This window comes from Pteropus vampyrus, unplaced genomic scaffold, assembly GCF_000151845.1.
Source record: "Pteropus vampyrus isolate Shadow unplaced genomic scaffold, Pvam_2.0 Scaffold46, whole genome shotgun sequence".
NCBI lineage: Eukaryota > Metazoa > Chordata > Mammalia > Chiroptera > Pteropodidae > Pteropus > Pteropus vampyrus.
Genome location: NW_011888827.1, coordinates 5,581,552 through 5,607,161, shown reverse-complemented (window position 1 = coordinate 5,607,161; position 25,610 = coordinate 5,581,552). Strand labels below are relative to the sequence as shown.

The 25,610-nt window shown below is 45.3% G+C and overlaps 1 protein-coding gene across 1 annotated transcript in view; it reads right to left on the bottom strand.

Moving 5' to 3' along the window:
• ABLIM1 (actin binding LIM protein 1) overlaps nucleotides 1-25,610 on the bottom strand; it is a 206,277-nt gene that overhangs the window by 137,608 nt on the left and 43,059 nt on the right. Inside the window, exon 2 of the mRNA XM_023530076.1 lies at nucleotides 769-903. The gene's annotated coding sequence lies outside the window, so the exon portion shown is untranslated. The remainder of the gene's footprint in view (nucleotides 1-768; nucleotides 904-25,610) is intronic.

The following is a 25,610-nucleotide window of genomic DNA, read 5'->3' as shown; positions in this document are numbered from 1 at the left end:
ATAGCCTTGTACCTCTCCCATCTCTCTCCCTCAACCTCCCTCAACCCCAGCCTGAGCTACCCAGAGTTGTCCTCAGCTCAAGTAACCTATTTCTCAAGTAAACACACAGAAACTTACTCTCTCCTTTTCTCCCCCGACTTAGCCAGGCCCTGGCTCCAGAATAACAGGTCAGCATATTTCATACTAAAAGGCCGACAATTATAAACCCCAAAAGGGACGCTTGTTAATGGAAATCAAGCTCAAACTGGTAGCTTCTTGGATGGGAGGTATTTTTCTGGTTGGAGGTCTTCCAAGTGTTCTGGTTTAATTCTTACTTCTATACACACACACACACACACACACACACGCACGCACGCACGCACGCCCCACAGGAGCCGGTGACTAAGTACTCGATCTTACAAGTCTTCCAGCCCTCCTATAAATAATGGCTGTTGGGACTAGGTTACCTGTGGTAGGAGTCCTTCGCTTCATAGGAAAATAAATGTTAAGTACAAAGCAAAATGGGACTTTCACTGCCCTTCCATAATCGGTCCCACCCCAGGGTCAGGGACGTGGGGAGCACCCAACGGCCTGTATCCCACTGAGGGACTCAGTTACCCCCTTGAGCCTAATCCAATCCCAAACTAGGGAAGATAAGCGATGCCTGGGCTTTTGAGCACATTCACTTATCATCCGGTGACCTGTTCGGAGTTAGGGGGTGAGGTGGACCCCAGGCAAGCACTGTCTGTGACGTGCCACCAAGCCCGGAAGCTGAACGCGCCACCATACCTTTGCAAGTGAAACATTTGATGTGGAAGTGTTTGGTCTGGACCCGAAGCACTTCGCCCTTGCACGGCTCTCCACATTTATGGCAGTGAATGACGGGCTTCTCGGCTGGGTGGTGAGGCTCCTGAGGATGGGCCACTGAAAGAAAAGCAGCGAAAGGCCTATGTGAGCAGAAAGCGTTCCCACGGAAGGTCTTCCTTCACGGGCATGCACAAATATCCCCAGGATTTTGGTACTGAATGAGCCGCATAATGATTCCATAAGTGTGAGCTGAGCCCCGCCCCCAATGCCACAGTCATGGGATCCGCAGATAAGTGAGAAAGTTGTGGTCTGAACAGTCCAGTAGGGAAAACGCTGGGCTTGTTCTTGGGGGGAGCCAGCTGTTCTCATTCTTCCTCCCAGACTTCTCTAGGGTGACATAACTGGGTCATTAAGTATATGATCTTGTTTGGCTCACTATTTTGTAATAAGTATTTGTAATACATCTTTATCTTGATTTAGAAAGCAACTTGTGGCGAGCAGTTCCCTGCACTGCACATTCCTTGAGGATGGGGACCATTTCTTACCATTCATTTTTTCCTCCTCATTTGTACTTCTTCCTTCCCTCTGCTCCTCAGAACAGAGCACGCCGCTCATGCACCCAAAGATTTAGTAAACGTTTATTTACCTATTAGTATGCACTGGCTAGTCTCTCATCTACTCTGCCAGGGTGTCACTCCTGATCTCACCTGGCAACTCGTTTAACCTGCTGAAGGCCCATAATGAGCTCCTTGTTATGTGTACAGTTCCTGATACACACACTGCAGGCAGGAATTTTTTAAAAAATTAAACGGTAACCACATGGCTTTCTCGGAATCCCAGTTTCCTCCCCTGTAAAACAAAGGGGGTCGGACAAGAGAATTCCGAAGGTCTTTTCAGGCTCTAAAATCATGTGATGGGGCTTACAGGGACTTTCTCTCTGTTTCCAGTGTGGAAATAGGATTTACAGCGCCCCGCCCCCTTTACAAAGGGCTGGGACAGACGCGAGAGGCCCCTGTGGCCTTAAACTAACCAAAGGTCTTCATGCAACTTGCAGTTCCTCCAGTCAGAGAAGGCGGAGGCACTTTTTGCTATTAAGTTCTTTTTCTGATTTAGGTCATCAAAGGAGGAACCGTGTGATATATAAAAACGTATTACGTAAGTAGAAATAGCTACGTGAGCACGATATGGGATAAGAACAGCGAACCTAAAATTAATCAACCAACACAAAGGACAAAGATGATTTTTTTTTTCCCTCAAACAGTAAAACCGGGTTGGGCGGGGTTGCTGTGGGCAGATCTTGCTGAAACGTAATTTAGACAGGCACGTACAGAAGGAGCTCCCGCTCACTACCCGCATAATGGTGCATTGTTTCTCTCGGACCACTACAGTGTTCTCATTTCACCTAGTAAGAGTCTGAGCAAGACAGTCCAAATAATCCATTACCAGCTAAATTTGGAGAAACAAGGTTCTTCTTGTGAGATTGAGACTAGAAGCAGGTGTAGTTTCAGGTTAAACACCTGATCGAGTTCTCTGAGCTGGAACCCCAGTGAGGGTCCGGCAAAGGTACCAGCCTTGTGATACACCTGCATTTCCTTATCTACCTGCTGGGATCTCTCTTGGAAACCTGTGATAAAACAAAGCCAGTATTATCTAAAGGAATTAAGGAGGGGCATCCTTTCCAGATCTCTAAACAACCACTGACTTTGTAACAAAGGCCAAACATCTATTCGCCTGGGCATTAAAAAATAGTTTCTCAACAATATAAGCTTCAAGTGCTAGTGTTTTTTTGTTTTTTTTTGTTTTTTTGTTTGTTTGTTTAAATAAAGTTAATTCCTGCTTTCTATAAGAACAGAGGAAAGTAATATTTACTGAGCATCTATTAAGTGCCGGGTACAGGGCTAGGTGCTTAGACATAAGTCATTTTGTTCCATATTCTCTTTCTTTCTCTCTCTGTCAGGTGGGTAATATTGTTCCCATTTGACAGATGAAAAAATAGAGCCCCAGAGTAGATGAACAGCCTGTCCGAGTAACAGTAAATGGAAGCGCCAAGATCTACACACGGGACTTTGTAGCTTCCAAGCTCATGCTCCTCCTAGGTTGTCTGCTTAAAGCAGAAAATTGTTAAAAGTCAGGTGATGATTGTTATAAGTCAGCCAATTATTTATTTAGCCAAGCTCAAGTACAGTTCTAAAAGCAGCAGCTAGGACTCGGCTTACAAAGGAGACACTCACAAGCATATGTGATCGTGTCACCAGCTGGGCATGGTGCCCACATGGTAACCTCAAGGTGGCTCTGCCTATCTCCCCAATCTGACCCCCCCACCCCCACCAGTGCCTGCCACGTATTAAAATGCAGATTCCACATCCCCACTGAACTGAGTCGGGGATGTGTCGTTTCAGTGAGTCCCTCAGGCGATTCTTAAGCATATTACAATTTAAGAATTATTTCCCTTTAGAATTAACAATATGGGTAAGCAAGAGAGAGACAAGAGTCAGAGCGAAAGGAATGATCCAGAAGACCGTCCTCTTCAGAAACCGAGGTGAACACAGTGGATCTCTTGACTATAAGGGAGAATGCATTTGGGGGTAAGAAGCTGCACTGCAGTTTCTCTTGACACTTGAATTTTTTATAGCTAAGCAAACAAGCCATGCTGAGTAATGATGAGTGAAGGAAAATATCACTTCACTTCTTGGCTCTTCCCTTTGTCTGAACAAAGGTGCCAGTGCAACGGCCGGCACCAGCCGCAAAGGTCAGGATTCGGATCAGCATCTGCGTTTTGCAAGCATTTCCCTTTGGAAATATATATTACACTGCAAAGTCCTCCGTGCCCAGAGATGGCCTTCATTTCACCCTGAGATGAGCAGAGGCTCTGTCATGTTTACGTGGCTTTCCATCATCCATCAGCCTAGGCAGACACACAACAGAACAGCTTACTTGTGAAGGAAAGGGCCGTTCTTATTAGAAAATGACAGAATCCAAAGACCGAAAGAGACTCAGTGTTTATTTCATCCCAACTCAAATCAGCGTAGACAAAAGAATCTCTCTCCCTTTTAAAGATTAATAAAGAGGTTCGTTTAACATGACAGCTTTTGGCACTTTGGTTAATACCAAATGTATGTTCCTTGGCTCAATTCTACATTTTTTGAAATATGCAGAGTTAGTTGCAATATAGTAATGACATTAATTCCTCATTCCTCTTATCTGCCAGCTGGCTCTGTTGCTAATTTTTACTTGACCATTCCATCTTTCAGAGCCTGGGTGGTCCCTATGCATTCTACTGATAGGGAAACTGAGGCCCAAAGAGCTTACATTCCTGGCCCAAAGTTACCAGCAAGTTCTTGGCAGACATACACTTAGTACTCAGGCTCCCCAACTCCTTGTACTGTAGCAAATGGTCCGTGATTTACCCTGGGACTCTGGGCAGGCATGGTTACAATCTTCCACGGCTCATCAATTTGTTGCTAAAATAATAGTACAATGAAAATCAAAAGCATGATTGCACACATCCTGAATAACGAGGAAATACATATGAAAGACTCTTCAGCCAAGAGTCTATTTGCCTGAAAAGGTAAAGGGATTCCTGCACTGCAAAGTATCCAGTTTGGAAGGATTCTGGCTACAGAATAAATACACAGATAAAACAACCTGTTGCAAGGCTGAGAAGCTGCACGCTGTCTCACAGTCAAGTGAAGCATGTCACATCCCTGAAACTCAGTGCCAGACAGAATCTAAAAGTCCCATATTGGATGCACTACTTTTGAAATGCCTGTTGGATATCTCGGGTGATGAGACTGGAGAATTGAGACCATTAACGAAATCCCAGTAACCTTCAGTGCCCCCAAGCAGAAGCCATTACAGGCCGCAAGAGGAAGGCCACGAAGATTAGGCAGGGCCCTTCCTTCTAATCCAGAACCAGCCTCATCTTGCCTCAGCTACCTTTCTCAGGGACAGACCATGGAACTAGACCACCAGAAACCTAACATCTGAGAAAGCATATTTGAAATATAAATCTCCTCAGCAGGTGACTCTCACAAACCTATGACAGAATACTCAGTGTGAGTTAGAACTTGCTCCAGAATATCTGAAATATTCAGGATGTCCCAGACAAATTCTCCCTCTCAGGTGTCCTGCTCTCTCAACCCTCCATCCGCCTCTGAAACTACAGCATGCTGTGCTGATGGCTTTCAAAGCTCTTACGTCTCACCCACACAAGAGCTCTACGAGGTAGGAAGAACAGGGACTGTCGACCTCATTTTACAGATGGGCAAACAGACTCAGAGGAACAAAGTGACTCACCCAAGGTGACGGCCAAGAAATAAAGAGTTGGCAGCAAACTAATGCAGCGCTCCTTAGACCCAAACAATCCCCTAATCTCTGACGCCCGGAACCTTGTAGTCATCCTTGATGCCACCCTCTTTTTCATCTCCCACTAAATGCCGTCCACTCTCACATCCCTTAGTCACCCCTTCTCTCACCAGTGAGTCCAGCCTTCAACCCCTTTTTCTCAGATTGCTGAGGATTTCCTACTCCCTGGTTCCTTCTTCTACAATGCAACCTGCGAAGGGTAGTCCACTCCCTACTCCTTAACTGAGGGCTGCGCTTGGTGACTTCTTTCCAAAGAAGACAGCGTGGGAAGGAAGGGAAAGAAACTTTACAGTGGACAAATCTGCCAGACGCTCCCTCAGCCAGGTGATCGAGGTCAGCTTCAACGGTGATAATCACGTGGACGGTATGGACCTTTGATATGTTGTGAAAGCAGCATTTTGCCTCTGTGATCTTCCTTCCAGGAAACCCCATAATCTTAGCCCAATCATAAGAAAATTCTCAAGTTAAAGGACATCCGACAAAAACCCGCCCAGTACCCTTCAAAATTATCAAGGACATCGAAAACAAAAGGGGAAAATCCTCTTTTCACGGCCGAGACGACTAAGATGGCATGGCGACTAAATGTAACAACATGGTATGGTAAATGGGATCCCAGAACAGAAAAAGGAAATAAAATAAAAACTACAGAAATATAAAGTATGAACTTAAGTTAGTCACGTATGAATATTGGTTCATTAATTGTAAAAAAGTATCATGTTAACGCAAGCTGTTACTACTATGGGAAACTGAGTGTTGGGTGTATGGAAATTCTGCAGTATCTTCTCAGATATTTTCTACAAATCTAAAACTATTCTAAAAAATAAAGTTTATTAAAATAAAAACAAAAACAGAAAAAGTCATGTAGCTCTCTCTCTCGGTGCCAATCCATCAAGTCTAAAGTTCTCTGCCTAGCTTCAGAGATCTTCCGTAACACAGCCCACACTAGCCCTTTAGATATCTAGGGAGGAACCACATTCGTGGAGTGCTTATCACTGTGCTGAGTGGCTTTGAACTCAGACAGTACAACCCTAAAGAATGCACACTAAAACGGTCTGTGTCAACCCCCGCTTTGGCTGGGCCCCTGACCGCTTCCTGGTCCGTGACCTTCATGTCCCCGGTGCTGTGACTGCTGCCGTGTGCCTTGCCTGGAATGGTTTCTCTTCTCCTCACCCGTCCAGATCAAACCAGACCCACAGGGCCCAGCCCAGGTCCTGGCTCTTTTCCGAAGCTTTCGTTTACATGGATCCAATATTTCATTCTCCCCCAAGTCCTTTCGCACCGAATACCTGTACTGTCACTGGGCACCTCATTTTCTCTTGTTTTGTGTTTATTTTGCTTTTGTTCCATGATGCATCAGTCCTGGCCCTTCAAAATCGTAAACTCAATGGTCAGTTCCTCCATATTTCTGGGATACTTCTGATTTCACGTAACAAATGACCCGAGTTGTCATTTCCGTACTCCTTAGTTCAATACCCCTAGTGGGGCATCTCCCACGCGAAGCTTCAGAATCCTGAATGGATGACATCTCTGTACATAACTCCGTTTAGAACACCCTTATATATTATTGTGATAGGTACCATTTGTTGAACACTTATTATGTTCCGGGCACTGTGACAACTAATTTATACCCACGATCACAGATAATCCTCACACATGCCCTTATGGAGGTGCTGTCTTATTACTCAGTACTGGAGTCCTTGGAGGACTCCAAGACTGAGTTGAATACCTTGTTCAAGGTCACACAGTTAAGAAGCAGTCTGCCTCCAGAGCCTACGCTCTGAAGCACTGTGTAAGGGGATTTCCACAAGAAAGTCTTACCCAGCATAGAAGGAAGTTGCGCTAACGCAGTGTACCGAGTTCTGATTACACAGCTCAGAAGCAGGGAACACTCAGCTGCATCATACTCCCAAAGGTAACACCTGCTAGTAAATAAGCAGATGGGAAATAACACTTCGAATATCAAAAGAAATTATTCCAGGATGCAGCAATTTACGGGAAAAGAGCACTGACAGGGTAAGGGTGAGGCCCCCGCGGATGCACCACTCTGAGCAGATGCCGAGGCTGGAAAACTCTCTGGTTGGGATTGGTCTGGATTTGCAGCCACAAGATGATATTCTGCTGGTAGGTTGGGCTTCGGCTTAAAGACTGGACTCGTCTTCTCCTGCGAGTCTGTGTTTCAGAGAGAACGCTTCACCGCCGAGGGGTTTTCCTGTGCCTCCACCTCACTAGTCCCCATGTAACGGCAAACACATCCCAGAGACGTGTTCTCCCGGTTCGTACTGCTTCTCGCCACCTCCTACTACCTTTCTTTATGCTAAAGTACCACTGGTTCGGGGCCTAGGAAACAAGACACTCGAGAGTGTGAATAAATGCACAGAATGCTTAATTCGCAGTTTACCTAAAAGTCCATTTCCTGCTGTGGCAAGTGGTAGTTACTTGAAGCCACACACTGTTACCCTGTCATTAGTTGTCTAAAAATGCTCCCTTTCTTTAATTGGCTTCCACGACCTAATTTTCTTATACCATGTTAGTTTGGTAATCGGAATTATTACTTGGCACAAAGCACAGGGCTGCCTCGGTGCAAACAGTCCCAGCAGGCAGGCAGTGGCTTCCCCTGCCGCTAGTGGTTTTCCACTTGTACGATGTCCCGGTGTTCGGTTTGCCTTTTCTGAGGCAATGCAATAGGTTTTGCTATCCCTCTAAACATAAAAGACACTGTCAGCAGTTGGTCAGCTGGGCTCCCGCTTATAGCAACAGCCCAGGCTCAGATCCAGTTAATCTGATTCTCTCAAGGCGAAGGGGTACTGGGATTATGATAATTCGGCCAGGAAATTTCCTCCTTGTAAATCACCTGACACATGTGCCCTGATGTGTTACAACTTGTCTCCTCTATGTGAAGGCTAATCTTAGAAAGGGCTTTAAAATCAGCCTGGTGCCTTCCCCTTCTCTTCCTGAGAGAGTGACTCGCTAGCCACACCTTTTGACTGAGATGACTCACTGAGACAACATCCTTCTTTGACCTCCCCTCGCCTTCCTCTGACAGGGCTTAGTAATTGGACCTTGACGTATGGTCATATGTATAAAGTCCCGCCTCCCCTCCCCAACTGTAATTAGAAAGGCTCTTAGATTAGGAGTTAAGATACCGGACTCCCGGCTCCTCCTCTCCTGCCTTGTGCCTCCACCTCCCGGGGACTGGAAAGAGGCTGAGAAGACATGTCCTACTGCACAGGTGGAAGTGGAGACAACGTGAGGTCCTCTCCTCGTGGATCCTCTCCAGCACCAGCCTGGCACACAGATGCTCATGTCAGCTGAGCGTCGGCAAAGACTGTCACTAACCTGTATGAACAGGAATTTCTGAAGTAGAACAAAAATCCTTTCTGAAATTTGATGGAGCTTTGTAAGGTCACCCAGGGATCTCAAATTGTCCCTGCACCAGCAATTCTATTTAGAAATGGATCGAGTCAAACAATTGGGCAGTGGCTTCCATCTGAACCCTGCTGGCAGAACACCCCATCTTTATGGACTGCTGGACAGTCATCTCTGTCCTGATTCCAGGAGTGGGAGAGACTGTGGTCCCAGTGGGGCTGTTCATGGGATTGCAAGCTGAGAGAGAGGCCCGCAGTGTCTCAGCATGTGGGCCACAGGTCCGGAGACAGGGTTTAGCGTAGGCACGGGGCCACCATCGCCTTAGACTCCTGATTCCTCACTCACACAAGAAATCCTCCCCATTAAGGTAGATGTTTGTTTTTCACCAAGACTTCTCCACCCTGACAAATGTCTTCATTATCATTTCATCTCTGCTGCTCCCTTGGGAAAGAGCCCATAAAAAGATTTAGAAAAAATGGAATGATATCATCAGACCCAGTTCATGTCTCATGTGAGAGTTTTCAAACACGACTTGCCTAGAGATATGTCAACACCAGTGTGAGCACCAGATATTTGCCAGACAATCAGAAACAACAGAATATGCCTAAATGTGACTGATTCCTCACCAGCGAGGGTGTTAAGAGGGGTTTACGGGATAGTCGGAAAGAATGTAAGGAGTCTGTGTCTTCAAACAGTGTGGGCTTTTGACTCATTTGTTCAATTCCTTTGCCACACAGCAACTGGTGTGATCTTTTAAGGACATAATTCAAGCAGATCATGTCACAAATTAAGCCCTCCAAGTAGCTTTCAGTGCACTATCCAAGACGTCCTACCATGGCCACAGAGTCTCTCCAACTTTTTCTCATGCCGCCTCCACATGGCTCCCAAGCTCCAGTTCCCACTGCTTCAGAATTTCCACACATACCCCTTTCCTTTCCCAGAAGGTTGTCTCTCAGCCATTTGCAAGGCTGGCTCCTCCTCCATCCGGCCTCACCTGAAAGCAGCATATGGACCACTCCTCCTGGAGCACCCCCAAACCACCTCAGCAAAGGCAGTCTCCCTGCTTCCCTGCTACCTCCGCCTCTGTTTACCTTCCTTACACTTACCGCCATCCAAACATTCTACCCTGTCCACCACGAGGTACCTGCCATCGTATTCCCAGGGTCTAGCACAGTTCCTGGCACAAGGTCTGTGCTCTACAAGCATGTTTAATATGTTAACTCATTCAACACTTGTCTGTCTCTCTTGCATAGCAACAGCCTTCAGGTGAAACCGAAAGTTGGTTGAATGCTTTGGGTTCACCAACAGTATCTATCAATTAGGTAATTTTGATGATGTCAGTAAACTCAACTGATTCCAGGAAAGAGCTTACTGATGCACCTGTCTCAAATCGACTCTGGCTAAGCTTCTCTTTGAATGGGAACCACACAATGAAGTATACTTTCCAGTTGAACCGACCTACGGGGAGGAGTTGAGGTGGCATCAGAGCCTTGGAAAAGCTACTTGCAGTGTCCCTAGAGCATGGTAGGGACTGCAGCAGAGTGAGTGGACAGCTTCCTCCAGCAAGAATCCTGAGCGTACCCGACTTCCGCCCTCAAACACTTTAAAACGACTGTTTCCACAAGGTCCACACATTCCCGCGCTAAATCATTATTAGATATCTTGTTTCATTCCACAGTGTAAAGATGAACTAATCATCAGCTTACTTGCCCAGCGGATGTGGGGATCAAGAACTCAGAAGGTAGAACTCCTGAGTGAGGTTCTATCACAGGACAGTAGGAATTGCTGGCCACAGGAAGCCACCCATGTGGTCCTAAAGTAGTGTGGCATGACAAAGCTTGACAAAGTCTTGCTATGCTTAAGGTAAACTATGAAGAGATTGCCCTGCAGAAATGGATAGACCTTCTCTGGTTCAACTCACCTGTCCCTGCCCTATTTACTTGCCTGGGTCCTGAAACTAATTTGATTACTAAACTCCATATCGATGAATATAATGCCCCCGATTTTATTCGGCCAAGAGGAATAACAGTAGTAGTAGCCAGGGCAAACAATTACTGAGCTCCCGCCATGTGCCAGGCAGTTTAAAATGCTCCACATGTATTAATTGATTCAGTTCTCACGACAGCCCTATGAAGTTAATACTATTAACCTCTTTATTTCCTGATGAGGAAACTGAGGTCCAGGGAGGTTAAGTGACTTGCCCGAGGTCACACAATGAGTAGACAGTGGAGTCGGGATGCAAACCCACGCAGGATGGCTGCAGAGTGCCCACTGATAAACACGCCTTGTTTTTCACGCAAACCTATAAAATCCTAAGGGCTTGGGGGATAATTTTACAAAGCCACCAAAGCAAGTGGAATAAAAATTTTACCACAAGAGACAAATGAGAAAGAGATGGATATATATGGGGAAGGGCTTTACAAGCTCAGGCTCTGAACTCGTCTCTACAGAAAATCCTAGCCGAAGGCGGTTCGACACCGCCTCTCCATCCAGTCGCAAACTTAATTCTTCTCACCACCTGTGTCTCAGTCTTACTTTCTCTGTAAGGGATCTTGGGCCATTCCCTTTAGCTCTGGGCTGTGCACCCATCCTGCTATTTAAATAAACTCGACAGATTAACTGACCTTCAATTAACAGTTATTGAGCACCTTCTGCAGGGCAGCAGCCACGTTTGAGCCTTTTACACCTATTATCTCATTTAAATTAATTCTGACAATAAAGATATGAAGAAGGTAGTATGGTTTTTCTTCCATGTTTTTATTTTTGTCAAAGTTTAAGACGCTCAATAGGCTTATATGAATAAAAAGCAAATATGTTTATAATGCATGATGGCAACTGCCTAACCCACTCTTCCCTCCTCCCCCATAGGCAGATATGTTCTACTTTTGGTGTTTTTTTTCAATCTTCATCGCTGCATTTCTTAACGCCGTGCTTACACCAATCTGGCCATTACCTATTGACACCCCACTCTTACTAATATGGCTACACTGTAATTTTCAGCTAACTGTGGTCAGTGTTCACGCTTTGAGAATGTAATTATTGTTCTACTAGATTCTGCATCCTGTGAACAGATTACTTTTCTTGGAAAACTTTTTTCCCCCCTAGATATAATCATTTCCTTTTCTCCTACTTGCCTAGTTTCTGAGGAATAATCCACCTTCTTTTAAAATTGTAGATCTACCAATAATTCTTTCCAATGCTCAAACTTATCAGATAACTTATCAAACCTCCCCGCCTAGAGAGAAAAGTGGGTGTTCTCAGCACCATTTTCACTGAAGAAAAACAAAACAAAACTGAATCTCACACAGGGTAAGAGCTTGGCTCTATGTCCTCTGGAAGGTGGCAGAGACATGATTCACCTGACACCAATCCCAGCATTCACTCACGGGCAGCACACCATCTGCGGGTAAAGAAGTTATGGGCTGCACAGCTTCAGAGAGCACTGCTCCCCTACACAAAGATGAGAATGATGCCCTGGAGGCAGGCGACTCTAGGGGACCTCTCAACTCATCTCCGAACACTGCCCCTAGTCATCTTGCACTGGTCCCCCAAGGCAAACAGAATTGTATTGGCTACTCTCCGTCCTTGCGAGCTGCTGCTCTCTGTTTGGCCTTGCTGCTTGACTCATGCTTAGTAGCTGGCTTCTTTGCTTAATTATGCAAAACCACCAAAGTAGTGCTGCCCACTGCGGTCCTGCGGTTTGCATGGTTGGCAGGGCCTTTCCCTAAGGGTCTCTCCATCATAGCAGCTCCTTCCAAAAGTGAGAAGCCACACTTGGGCTCTTGTTTCAAAAGTCCAAGCTCTTTCTGAATCCTGTCGCACGTTGCAGGGGTGCTTCTGACTCAAGAGAGAGGCGATGGCAGACATGCCCTGAACCCAAAGAACGGCTATGCCCTTCCTGTTGCGTTGGAGGCTTGCTACGACAACTCACCTCTGACATTCCCGAGGGAGGGGTGACCCCTCTCCAAAGCCCCTACTTGATCATATTTCTGGAAATGCTGTCAAAAATGAATGCTGCAAGCACATGATGCCCAACAGATGGAGGTTAAGAGCTGATGAGAGCTGAGAAAGTGCATGACAGTCTGTCCGGGCTGGAAATTTGTTCTTCTCCCTTTGGCTGCAGTGCAAAAGCAAAGGGAGCATGGCGTCCGGAAGTAACGATGCCGAATCACAGGGAAGAGTCCTAAATGCAAAAGGAGCTCCAGAAGCATCACACTTAGAACTCAGGAGGCCTGAATGTGTTTCCCTTGGGACTTTCTGTGGCACTTCAAGTAGCATTTTACTATGAATTTAGCAGCTGAGTCAGTTCTTAATGGTATCCAGTACCCAAAAAAGATGACACCAGATTCCGTCCAACTTCCGTTTAGGATAAAGTGATCAATAAAAGATTCTGAAATTATTTTGTCAAAACTTTCCAGTTGCAAGTGAAGAAATCCAACTTAACAAAATGTGCCCATGAAGCACTATTATAAGAACATCCAGGAGGCAAACATGATCGCCCAGCAAAACACCTCATTCTGCTCTTACCTAATAAACTTTAGTGTAGATGTTAAACCAATACTTTTCAAACTTCAAGTCTTGACCCACTAAAACATGAAATCGGATTAATCGTGACCAATGTATTTTAAAAATAGAAGAGAAAATAGCAGAGAATAAAGGTAAACATTGTTTCCTGTGACTTCTTTTAGCCATTTATATGTATATGTGCACCAGTCATGAGTCTGGATGTGTGAAATGGTATTTTCTTTTTTTTACTGTGGGTTGGTTTGGTGAGCACTGTATTAAGCCCCAGACCACAATCTGGAGGCCCTTTGGCTAAGTAAGTCCTGCCCGCAGACATGCTTTGTTGGCCTCCATGAAGATTTTTTTGAAGAGAAAGTTGAATCATTTGCCAACATTTAAACAACTGGAGATTTACATAACAATCCCTATTTCTAGTAGCTCTTAAAAATCGGAAGGTGTGGCCAGTTGGCCCACATCCTTCCATGGGACCTAGGATGGAGTGATGCAGTGGCTTCTCCCTTTGGAGAGGGCCGTGGTGTTCAGTTTGTACCAGCCTCCGCTCATTGAGGCCACCTGCCTGGTTCCTGGAGGCATCTGCACACACAACCACCCGTTCTAATCATCTTTAGCTCATCCTGACCCTCAGAACTCGCTGTTCACCTTTCCTGTGACCATCCTGACCCTCAGAACTCGCTGTTCACCTTTCCTGTGACCATCCTGACCCTCAGAACCCGCTGTTCACCTTTCCTGTGACCACTGCTGCACTGTGTGACCGACAGTAGCTCCCACCACACCCAACTGGCTGCATTTCCTCAGACAGAGGTTGTTCTTCACTGCTTCTGTTTTGCCTGTTTGACCACTTTTCTCTCCTTTCCTCCTTATCCACTTGCTGCACTCCTATTCATCCCTCAAAGCCTGGCCTGCCATGACTGGCAGCAGAATTAATCACTCCCTGCACCGTGGTCCCACATTACTTTAATGGCTCTCTATTGAATACATTTTACATTGTACCATAATTACTTATTTGTGTGTCTATGCTCCTTGCTAGAATGTGAGTGCTTTCAGGTCAAGAATTGTATTTTGTTTCTATGTCTATATTGTTTCTTACTAGGTTCTGAATAAATATTTAAATAAGGACAACCATCCCCCCCGCCCATACACATCATTCATTCACTTATTAGTTCATTCGACATTCGCCAAGCACTTGCTATGGAACAGACACTGTGTTAAGGATACAAGTTGAATCAAACACCATCCCTCACCGCATAAGAACCTCTCAAGGCCAATCTTAATGCTCCCTTTTCTATAAAGCCATTTTTTCCCCTTTGGAACACTAACCCTTCCTTCCTTTGAACCCCCACAGGGGTTCCATTGCCTTGTGTCACCTCTATTTGCATTCTCAATCAGCGCCCCTCCCGACACTGGCTGATTCGTTAACCTTTTGAAGGCAGAAACTTTTCAGTGTATCGGGTCATCTCCGAGATGTCTTGCAGAGAGGAGACTCCAGTAGATGTGACGTGGTCAAGGAGCCCACTGCTGTGGCTCGCTGTTCAGGCGGGACCTTTACATGAGGCACAACTAGCCGTGATTTCCAGTTGAGCAGAAACAGCGTAACTGGACTCCAGCCCAGCAGATATCGCTCCCACGTTGGCCCTAGCGCTGTGTTCCTCAGTGGCTGTCCAAACAGGGGTCCCTCATGTGGCACACAGACGGCAGTCCAGTAGGCGCTCATCTAGCTCATGTGACACTCATGGGACTCTCCAAGGACCTGGAAACTCACAGTCCCTGCCATATTTCTGAGCGGTACTCAGGCTTCTCTCCCATTTCCCATCAGACCCTCTAGTGTGGAATAACCTTGCTATCTTTTTCTACCATTCTCTGTTTTCTTTTCTTAAACTTCTCACTCTACACGGCTTCAAATAATAAACAATGATAGAACAACAACAGAAAGAACATGAACAGTTAGAACAGAGACTGGACATAGTCGTACTGGATAAAACACTCTAGGTTTTAATAATATATTTTAACAACTCAGACTAAAGAGGGAGTTGTGATCTTTGTAAGCCACGATACCTAATGAAACTGTCTTTTATCAAAGGATTCCAAAGAGCTCTGTGAATCTCAGTAAAAATGCTCACCTAACCCTTCGAGAATTAGAAACGATGCCTAGAGAATGGCACCCCTGTGTCTTGACTCCGAATTAGTGCTTCTTTCCGCAAGGTAAGCTGAGCTCCAACTCACCCTTAGGAAAGGAGCCTTGTAACTCCATCCCACACCCATCCTGCCCACTCTCTGTACACCCAGTGTCATATAGTAACGGCAAAGTCTTGGCCGCTGGGATCTCACAGGTCTGTTTTATTATGAACTATGGTTTCATTCTATATTTCAGGAGAGTGAGAGTGAGATTGGTGTTCTTTATCTTCTCTTTGTCATCTGTGCATTGTAAGCAAGATAGCAAAAGAGAATGGAGAGGCTACTTATATAATAGTTATTACTTATCTGCCTGGAGGGCTGATCATTTAAAACACAGAAACCATGGATTACCTTGACAGTGACAAAGTGTGGTCCCTGGACCAGAAGTATGGACATCACCTGGGATTGCTAGGAAAGCAAAACCTCAGGCTCCTCTCCAGATCGACTAAATCAGAAACTCTGGGAGCAAGGCTCAGAAATGCATATTTCACCAAGTCCCCCAAGTAGTTCTGACACCTGCTAATGTTTGAGAATCACTGCCCCAGATATTAATTTCTCCATTAGCATTGAGAAAGCTAACATCTTCACAGTTAAGTCAAGTATTCAAACAAGTCAGCCTGTTTGATTGCAGTGGTACACAGAAACTTACCCCTGGTGTCCCCCAGGGCTCGTTGGACCATAATAGCATTAATCATGTCAGTGTGAACACAAATACAATGTTACAGAGAAAAGAGGTCATGCATACAAATATCCGCCCTCCTCACTGTTAACGAAATTTGCCCTTGAATACACAGCTCCTGCCAGTTTGGGATAAACATGCCTCTCGGTATGAGTCACCGTCAGACCAGAACACAATGAAGTGGGAAGCTGGGCTGGTTTCTAGTGTGGTGAGCCCAGATCAGGCTCAACCACAATAGGAAGAAATCCTGCACCACTCACTGATCACTGAACCTTCTGAAAAGTCCTCTGGCTCTCTAATGCTGGCTCAGGGAAGCATTTTGATTCTGGCCAACGATATCAGGACCCTCTTTCTTGCCCCTAGGGTCTGTGGAAATGGTGACACAAATTAATCAGATGCCAAGATCTTCTTCTTGGTGAGGTGAGCTTCCCTTAGGATGTTTTTTTTTTTCTGCAAGAATTTGGAAAAGTCAATTTGTTATTCTTTAAAAGACCATTTCTATGATGCGGTATAGGTTGTTTCATCCTTCCTGGTCACCTGACCAGGTAACTGGAGAGGTAAAAGGCCGGGCCACCTCCCAAAGACTGGGAGTAGCTGACAATAGGGCCGACTCAACTTCTAGCTTAGATACCCACCGTCTCCATGTTCTTGAGTTCATTCTTCATCAAAAATTGCTCTCAAGAGCTCTGGCTAAACTTAGGTCAATGCTTTCCTTCTCTTAGATTAATTTACATTTAGCCTTACCTCTAATTGTCGAAATGAAGTCTTTTTTTTTCCTTCTAGATACACATTTTTTAGATATCAGTGAGTAAGTGGCAGAGGGCAAGGAAACTGTTATAATTTTTTTTTAAATATGAAGTTCTTTCCCTTAGCCATGGGACGCTCATCACCCAGACAGCCCTTTTGCTGTGAAGATGAGCTGGACAGAGTCCTAATTTGATGTGAGTAGCACGCTCACTTACAAAATAATAACAGCAATCTACGCTTGGGTGTTTTTCTCTCAAGTAAAATATGATGACAAAAACAGGGGCTCCCTTCTCTCCAGAGGGGCGTGCAAAGCTCGCACTGAGTTGTGTGCATAAGGCACTGATCAAGACAATTTATTCTGAAACTTTTCAATTTATTCTGCATCACGGTGTCTCCTTTAATCGATAACTTCCCTTTAGTCCTTACTTAGGAAATGTCTTTCTCATTGGTGTCCCCTTGAAAAGCTCGGGACTTTTCGAGTCAAGGAAAAAAATGAAGAACCTAGAATATTCTAAGGAGCAGGTAGGGGTGGGGCGTTAAGCATTAATCTGGAAAGTAGGGCTGGAAAACTGAATCCAGGAGTGGCTATGATACACTGACGAGGGGGCAACTCGAGCCTATGAGGAATTATTACACCGCACAGAAAGGCCTACTGTTCTCAGACTTCCTGAGGATAAACGAAAATGGGTTTTGGTTACACTTGGTTGTGCGCACGAGTGGGTAGTGTCTGTGTGACTGTGTGTTTTGGGATGGGGGGGTAAATACCATTAGAGGCAGCCACCTTCTATACCCCTAAAAGCTGCTTTACAAGACTGTATATGAGGCCAACAAATACTTGAGGAGAGAGAGAGCTCTTTATTCAGTTCCACAGGTGAATGAGTTGTTTAATTTCTCTGGTGTTTACTTAGGTGTATGGAGTAATTCTAGAATGTAAAGAAGAGATGGGCTTTTGACAAGCATTATAAAGAAACAGAACTTGAGTTAGATCCTTGACAAATACAGAAAAGGAGAGGGAAAATACCTTCCCTGATTATTCAAATAGAAAAAAATGGGGCAGAAGGGAGAGTGGATGTACAATTAGTAGAGGTTTTGGAGGCAGAGAAGCCTGGGTAGAAAATCAGCTCTTCTACTTTCTAGCTAAGGAATCTCTGGAGAGTTTCTCAACTCTTGTGAGTCTTTTCTTCTTCATCTCTTAAAGGAGAGGAACACAACTGACCATGATGGGTTCGAAGATTAGACATAAGGTACGTAAAGCTCTCAACACAAAGCCTGCCACTTAGTACGTGTTCAATAACCGGCAGATGTAATACCATTAAAAATAAACAAGACTGGCTTAGATAGGTGTGGGGAGGAAGTAATTTAAGAACTTGGAGAGAATCCTCAATCATTAGCAGGAAGCCTTGAACTTTATCTTGTCACTCATTTAGGTTTTTGAGCTGGAAATATGATGACATCAGTGTCCTAAAGGATTACTCTGGTGCCAATCTGTAAGACACATTTGAGACACAGTACACCATTATTCTCAGAAGCCACCAAGAAACAAGATTACCGTGTGTGTGTGTGTGTGTGTGTGTGTGTGTATGTGCATGTGTGTGTGCGTGTGTGTCCCATGCACCTCAATGTCAGGTGAAACAGGAACATCTCCTCTTTAAGGGCGAACTGGAGTAAGTTTCAGTGGATCCTATTCTACCCGAAAAACAAGTTGGGCTATCCAAGAATGGCAGAAAGCTTCCAGGAAACAAAACAAACAAACAATGATGTCCCAAGTATAACACTCTATTTACCTTGATGCATCTCCCTTGCTGCAGAATTCTTAGTCTCTCACATGGCTTCCGAACCATAAGCATTCTTATTAAATTAGATGAGTGTTTACAAAACTAAATCTCTAGTATTGTTTATTCTTCTATTCTCTAACAAAGAGAAATAATAAATCCCTTTGTGCATATTGTTAAAACTTGCACTCGTGCACACTTAAACTAGACAACTATAGCTTTTAAATGAGTCTAGTGGGCCTCTGGAGTTTAGGTTGATGAGCGTATTCAGGAAGACAGATATTGACTGATTAACCCACAAAAATCTCTCCTGCTTCTTTGTTATAGGATACAGCAAGGATAAGATGCCCTTGAACACATCAGAGAAATAATTATTTCATCAAAATTCCTGGATCAATAAGTGTCTGCAACTGGAAATGAGTGAGAGCCTGGTTAGGACACCAAAAGATAACAAGGGTCAAAGTATGTCAGCAAATGCCAAGGGTCAAAGTATGTCACAAATGCCATTCCACACTAGCAGAGGTGTGATCCGCCAGCAAGTTTTTTCTCCAGTCAGTATCAACCCCAAAGCAGACAGAAACATGGCAACTTTATTCAGGAGAGAAGATGATGGCACAAAGCAGTGTGAGTGAAACCAGCTCTAAGTGGTGAGCACAACAGGGAATCTATGTCCCTCCTTCAGAAGACTTCTCATATTCTCAGGATGGAAGCTGCCATGATCTGAGCCTGCTCAAGGCTGATTTGTGTCAGCTCCAGGGGAAGGAGCAAGCCCTCTCTGGGAGCAAGAAGAAATGAAGAGGACTGGAAATGTCTCAGAATCGAGAAGACATGGTTCCAGTCCCAGCTCTGAGAACAGGTGAACCTGTTTCAGCTATTCGAGAATCTGCGGTGAGGTAGATGCTAAGGTATGTGCTGTGTCACCTGATTAGGTAATTGTGCTGGAAATTAAAGATGGAAACGGTGTTGCTTCTGAGAGGTTCATTGTCTAGTGATGGAGCCAGTGGATGTCAGCACTTGTGGTAAGTGCAGTGACTGATCCACGTGCATCTTCGATGGCACAGAGAGGACGAGCACTTGGTTCAATTACTCGCTGTGTGTCCTTGAGTGATTTACTTACCCTTTCTAAACCCCAGTTTTCTTACCTCTAGGATGAATGCCTATACTACATGCTCCCCTGTGCCCTTCTCACTTTAAAAGCTATGATGAAATTCCTTTCTTTCCATGGCAGCTCTTGTGTACCTGCCAAAAAACCCTGCCTTCCTCTGCTGTTGGCTCAGGTCAGTGCAATCAGAGAGCTGGGAGGTAGCAGCATGGGCTGACACAGACTTCAAAATAAAAAAGGAACAGCCTTTAGCCAGTGGCTAAGGACTAAGATAACACTAGTATGTGACCTTTCAGTGGCCTATCCAAAGTGTTCCAGTTAGAAAGTGGCTACTGACTTGTAAAGCAAAAGTGAACCCAGGCAATCTGAGATTTAAGAAGTCTGTGTGACTTAGAAATACAGTTGCTTTTGGGGGACTACTGATCTATAGTACACATGCCACATAGAGCAAGTCTGGGGCTTCCATGGCCCCACGGGAATGGAATTGAGAAATGGCGTTTGCAATCCCTCTCCCAATACTCATAAATTACTCATCTCGGGAAAACAAACTCAAACCCATTAGCGATAGAGATCAGGGCCAGGTTTTTCTAGTTAGGTAGGAGGTAAAAACGAAGAGCCCTGATTTTTATTAAATGTCAACATCTGTACTTGTTACTCTGAGAGTTCCTAGAAGCCCCCCAAAAGAGAGGAAACATTATTAGAAGCACCTTTATTTACACCAAATAATGTCACTCGATTACCACTTACTCAGTGAAAGACCAAAGCGAAAGCAAGTGATCATTAAAGGTACACAGGGACAGGATGGGTAGAGCAGAACCATGCTCTCTCTCTTTGTCCTAAGGTGCAGCCTTAGCACTGTTAGCTGTCACGATCCTGTTCTTCACTCACCTATTAGTGTAATCAAACGAACTGCATTTCCGGCAACAAAGATCAATTTGCGTTCAGCATGTTCACCTCAAAGTTATTCCCTGCTGGCGCTTTAAGAGAAAGTAGATGTAGATAAGCCATTGAAATGGTTCAAGTCAGCCCCCCAAGAGAAGACGTCTGTGTTTATGGAGAAAGTTATGTCTCACAGTAAGAAAATGTGGCAGAATAAACCCAAGGGTGGTCACTCACATTATAAAATCATGTGGTGAAGGTCCCTAAGACATATTATTAAGAGGAAAAAAATCGAGTCTCAGAAAAATGATCATAGAATGATTCCATTTTTAAACCCCTATCTATCTATCTATCTATCTATCTATCTATCTATCTATCTACCTACCTACCTATCTATCATCTAATTCCTGTCTAGAAAGATGCACACATTAACAGTCCTACCTCTAGAGAGAAGGGGGAATGGAGGTAGACAGGGTAGGGGTGAGGCGCTTTCACTCTCTATGCTCCTGTAACATTTAATCTCGTAAACATAAGATGTATTTACATATCGCTTGGATAATTAAAATCCAGCATTGCTGTGTCCTCTTGCCTCTCCTGGATAAACTAATGATGTAAACTATAATTCAATTCTGAAAGATTTCACTTACATTTCAGGACCACGCCCAGCGCACAAACACTTGCACCTGTGCACAGCACCCCACCCTCTCCCTTTTACGTGCTCCTTCAGAGGTGATTTGGCGCCGTCGACACCGCATCCTTTAACGAGATGTTTGGAGGAGTGACTGGGGATATAGCTGAAATGCTGGGTTATTAAAGCAGCACACCCGAAACCTTTAAAACAGCCGCTCCTCCTTTCAGCCAGTCTTAGCTAGGCTTGGGCATGTCCCCAAACAACACAAACCTGGTGGTAGGACCCTTTCATGACACATCTTAATTAATTGTTTGGTTGGGGTCGGGGTAAGTGAAGAAGAGACTGAAGGCTAGGATGGGGGCAGGTAGGCGAGTCTCAAACACAACCCCAAATTCAAAATGTAATAACAATCGAAAGAGACACACACACCCAGGAGCTCAGGTGTGCAAACACTCCAGGAATATGATGTGCTTTGGACGCAGAGGCTAAATTAAAGGTTCTTGATGAAGACGGGGTCCACGGAAACCCAGGCTTCACAAGACACAGATTCTCGCACCAAGAATATGTCTGCCCAGTTTCCATTGATCATCCCCCATTAGGTGGCCGAGCCCCGCAGCACCATTCCAAATTCTGCAACCATGCACGGTGATCGATATTTATAATTACCTTTCTCCTTCACCATGGCAACCGGGTCCTCTGGCGAGCGGCAGGAAGGAAAGAGGAATAAAGCCTAGGAGCGGGAGCGCGCCTGGGGAGGCAGATCCGCCCGGGCAGAGGCGGCGAGGGAAAAGCCCCGGCATCCACTCGCCAGGTCCCAGGCTTCTTTCTAAAATCCCGCCCCCAGCGCGCAGGGCCGAGCTCAGGTGCCCGCCCCGGCGATCGCCAGCGAGCTGCGCCGCGCCCTGCTCGGGGACTCTGCCCTTGGGCCGAAACCACTCGCTACAGCTGCTGCTGTAACAAATGCAAAATTCCACTGCCCTAATCTCTGGACACTGACACCACCTTGCATTCCTCGCGCGAGCCCCGGCAGAAACGCGCAGCGACGCGCTCCCGGGGCCCCCGCCCCTCCCGGGGTCTGAGAAATGATTGCCAGAAGGGGGGGGGGGTCAGAAACAGTGAGGGGCTGTTTAATCAGTAAAACGAGTCAATTATTAGCTTATTAAGTTTCCTATTACTGCTGCTTTCATTCTTTCTACAGCTTGTTTCAGACAGACTGAATAAATAAAATTAGCCTTAGTAGAGACAGAATGCTCATGGCTACTTCGGGTTCATTTGATTCAACTTTTAAGGTCCTGGAGACTCAACTAGAATGCAAATGATTAATAATAATAATAATAATGCCATTCGATTTGCCCTGCTGCTCCCTGCTCTGGTTTACCTGAATGGGGGCGGGGCGGGGGCGGGAATGAGACAATGAGAGCCTGGGAAAGGCGAATCGTTTCAGGGTTCAATTACTTATCTAGGATCAAGTTCTGGATCAAAGTAAAATTCTGACTTATCCAGGTAGGCAGAATTCGGACTTCTGTCTTCTCTCTGCTTCATTAGAGTTTTCTAGACAAACCCCTTGGGTGTATATGTGAGGGAGGAACCCTAGCTACAAAGCGAGGTGTGAATGGTCACACCCGCACCCAGCACCGGCCTGAGCCTGACTGGACAGCAGTGGCTGCTGGCAAGGCTTTTGATTTCTGACCCGCGGGGTCACAGGTCACTCTCCTGGGAGCAGAGCACTTCCGGGGTCACAAAGACAGTCCCTGTCTCCCACACCCAGATCATTTGTTCTGTCCCCACCGCATGGCATATACATCCACCATGTGGGGGAGATGTGACGAGCAAGAGACAAAAAGACAGACGTATTGCCACTCCGGAGCGCAGCAGATGGCCAACACTGTCTTTCTCAACCAGAATGCACAGCCAGTATTAGACTGTATTTACTGCAAATATTGTGCCGTGTTGGGTCTAAGGGAGCCAGGGTAATAGAAAGGAATGAAGTCAATCCACCTGCCTCATCTTTGACTAGAGGTTGTTTATAGCTGAAATTGCGTTTGTGGGACTGAGCCAGGCCTTTATTGCTGGTTTTCTGATGGGTAACAGTAGCAGTTCTCAAGCAGCTGTGACATTCCGACATCTGTGACTCAGGGCTTTGCTATTAATAGCCTGGGTGTCTCAGCCTGTGAGCAAGGGCTAAGTCCCCGCCAACCCCTGAGTCGTCTTTTCTATGACACACACTTCACCCACACAACTCCCTGCCTCCACTGCAGCATGGTAGGGTGGCGTTCTTCCCAAGTCAGAGGCCAGCTGAGGGATAAACACTGAGGAACCTTTAAGCAGCTTCTCTACCCTCCATTCACAACTATGAGCCAAGCACGAGAGCAACACAACCTCCAATCCAGAGGGATGGGCAGGGTTGACTATGGAGATGAGCCCTTTACGTTCCCAAATTTTCATGGCCTCCGAGACCTTAAGGAGATGCTGACGAGCAGAAATCAACCTCGGAGAGCTGGAGTTGGTTTGGTGCTGTGAGCCTAGCAGGTGAATTTATTTTATTATATTTTTGTTGCATAAATTGGTGAGCATCTCACTTAGGCACTCCTCTCCAAGGCATTTCTGTTACTCAGCTCAAAGCTAAGGGCGCAGCGCTTCCTCCCTCCTGCCCCTCCCCTTCTGTCCCTCATGGAATGTGACAGTAAAACTCCATTGGTTTTCTAGTCCCAAACCGATCACACATAAGTGTTCCAGATACTATGAATGCAATTAGTTCAATTTCTCTTTTACACGGGATGACAATTTTTCGTCCTGAAATTTATTAACTAAACTGGTTCCCTATTACAGTTCTGAACCTACCTGTATACCTTTGTGGATAAATTCCCAGAAACCCTGGTTTCAAAAGCTCTCTGGCAGTGCTGGAGACTAAGCTAGCAGAGGAACAGCTGGTGCCTATTCATTTTCAGAGAGGCCTTTTCTAAAGGAAAATACTACATAGTGGTTCAGAGAGACTGTCCCCCCTCCTGTGTTTTCCGTGGAAAGAATTTTCCTGTACCACAGTCAAAGTGAATGAGTCACTGGCATTTAGTTGCTAAATAACAGTCATCTGGTTAAAGTCCCCCCAACAATCAGACCTGCTACTTTAGGATAAAAGCGGCCACTCTGCACTTTTTAAGATAACTGAAGAGGGCATTACTAAAGTTATTTTCGGAATGTGGGAGAGCGAAACTAAATTGTTTTCCTCTCCTTGCCTGGGGCCCAATAGTTCAGAGATTTCAGAAGCAAAGCATAGATATTTTCTACTTTATGGTTAAAGCTACAAGAAGTACAGCAAAATAAATCAAGAAAACAATGAAAAATTTACAGTTCATAAGACGGCAGGACATTTTATTCTTATTTCTAGGGATGATTTCCAAAGAACTTAATCTCAATCTCATTCCACTCAGATGAGGCAAGACTTCATAACACAGACACCGACTCACGATTTTATTTGTAGTGTCATTTCCCAAACTGACTCGCGGCCTTCTTTTCATTTACCCACAGAATGAAGCCCACAGTTGTCTGCAAGTGACCAAAGGACAGAAACCATTTTGTTGGAGAGAAAAGCTTGGTTAGCATACAACCACTCTTGGCAAAACTTCAAGAGCACATCATTTCAATAGAAGCCGTGCCAATGAGGAGGGAAATGTTACAACCTGAACACAAGCAACCTGACAGAATCCACTTCCTCATGGCTCTCTGTCTTCAACAGAGCCAAAAACTGCCTACTGCTTGTGCACCTGTAGGACAGGAGGTTCTGGACCCAAGGTTTACAGGTAACCCACCTCCCTCCGTGCCATTGGCAAAAGAGCACTCCGTATCCTTTCTAGCAGAATTCAGCTGAAAGAAAACTCAAGAATGAGTTCCTTATTTGCTTTCTATTTAATGTTTACATCTGTCAACCTCACTGTGACATTTATGGAGCATCTACTGCATGCCAAGTACTGGGATGGCAGTACGAGAACAAGAGAGAAAACGCTGCTCTGGAGTTGACATCTCGTGGAGGAGATGCATATGCACGAATATTCTCAAGGAAATTAGGGAGGTGCTAGGACAGAAGAAGGGTGCGCAGGGTTCAGGGCAGGGCTGAGCCCAACGGGGAGCCAGGACGGACTTCCAGGAGGAGAGAGAAGGCAGGTAAGGGCTGCCAAGTTAAGACACGGGAAAAGATCATTCCACGTGGAGGTTGTGGGGTAAGAAGGTACCACGTAGTTCATTGTTCATGGGATACAGGGAGATGCTCAAACTAAGGCCAAGATGGTTGGTCACGGAGGGTGGACTTTAGAAGTGACGTGGTTAGAGTCTCAAACTTGAGCTACCGATTTCATTCCAAGTTAAGAGCAAAAGACTTTGGCTGCGTTTCCAAGTCCACCACGATCTGTTTCCAACCATACTGCCTCCTTCCTCCAAACTGGGTTGTGCTATGTGTACATGCCCAGTTTTTAGCAGACTGCTGGACATGTAATAGATGCCCAAGGAGTGTTTAAGCTTATTACTTTATCTAAATATTTCCCTGATCAATAGAATAACATGACAGCCATGCACATCTCATACGGAGCAATTTAG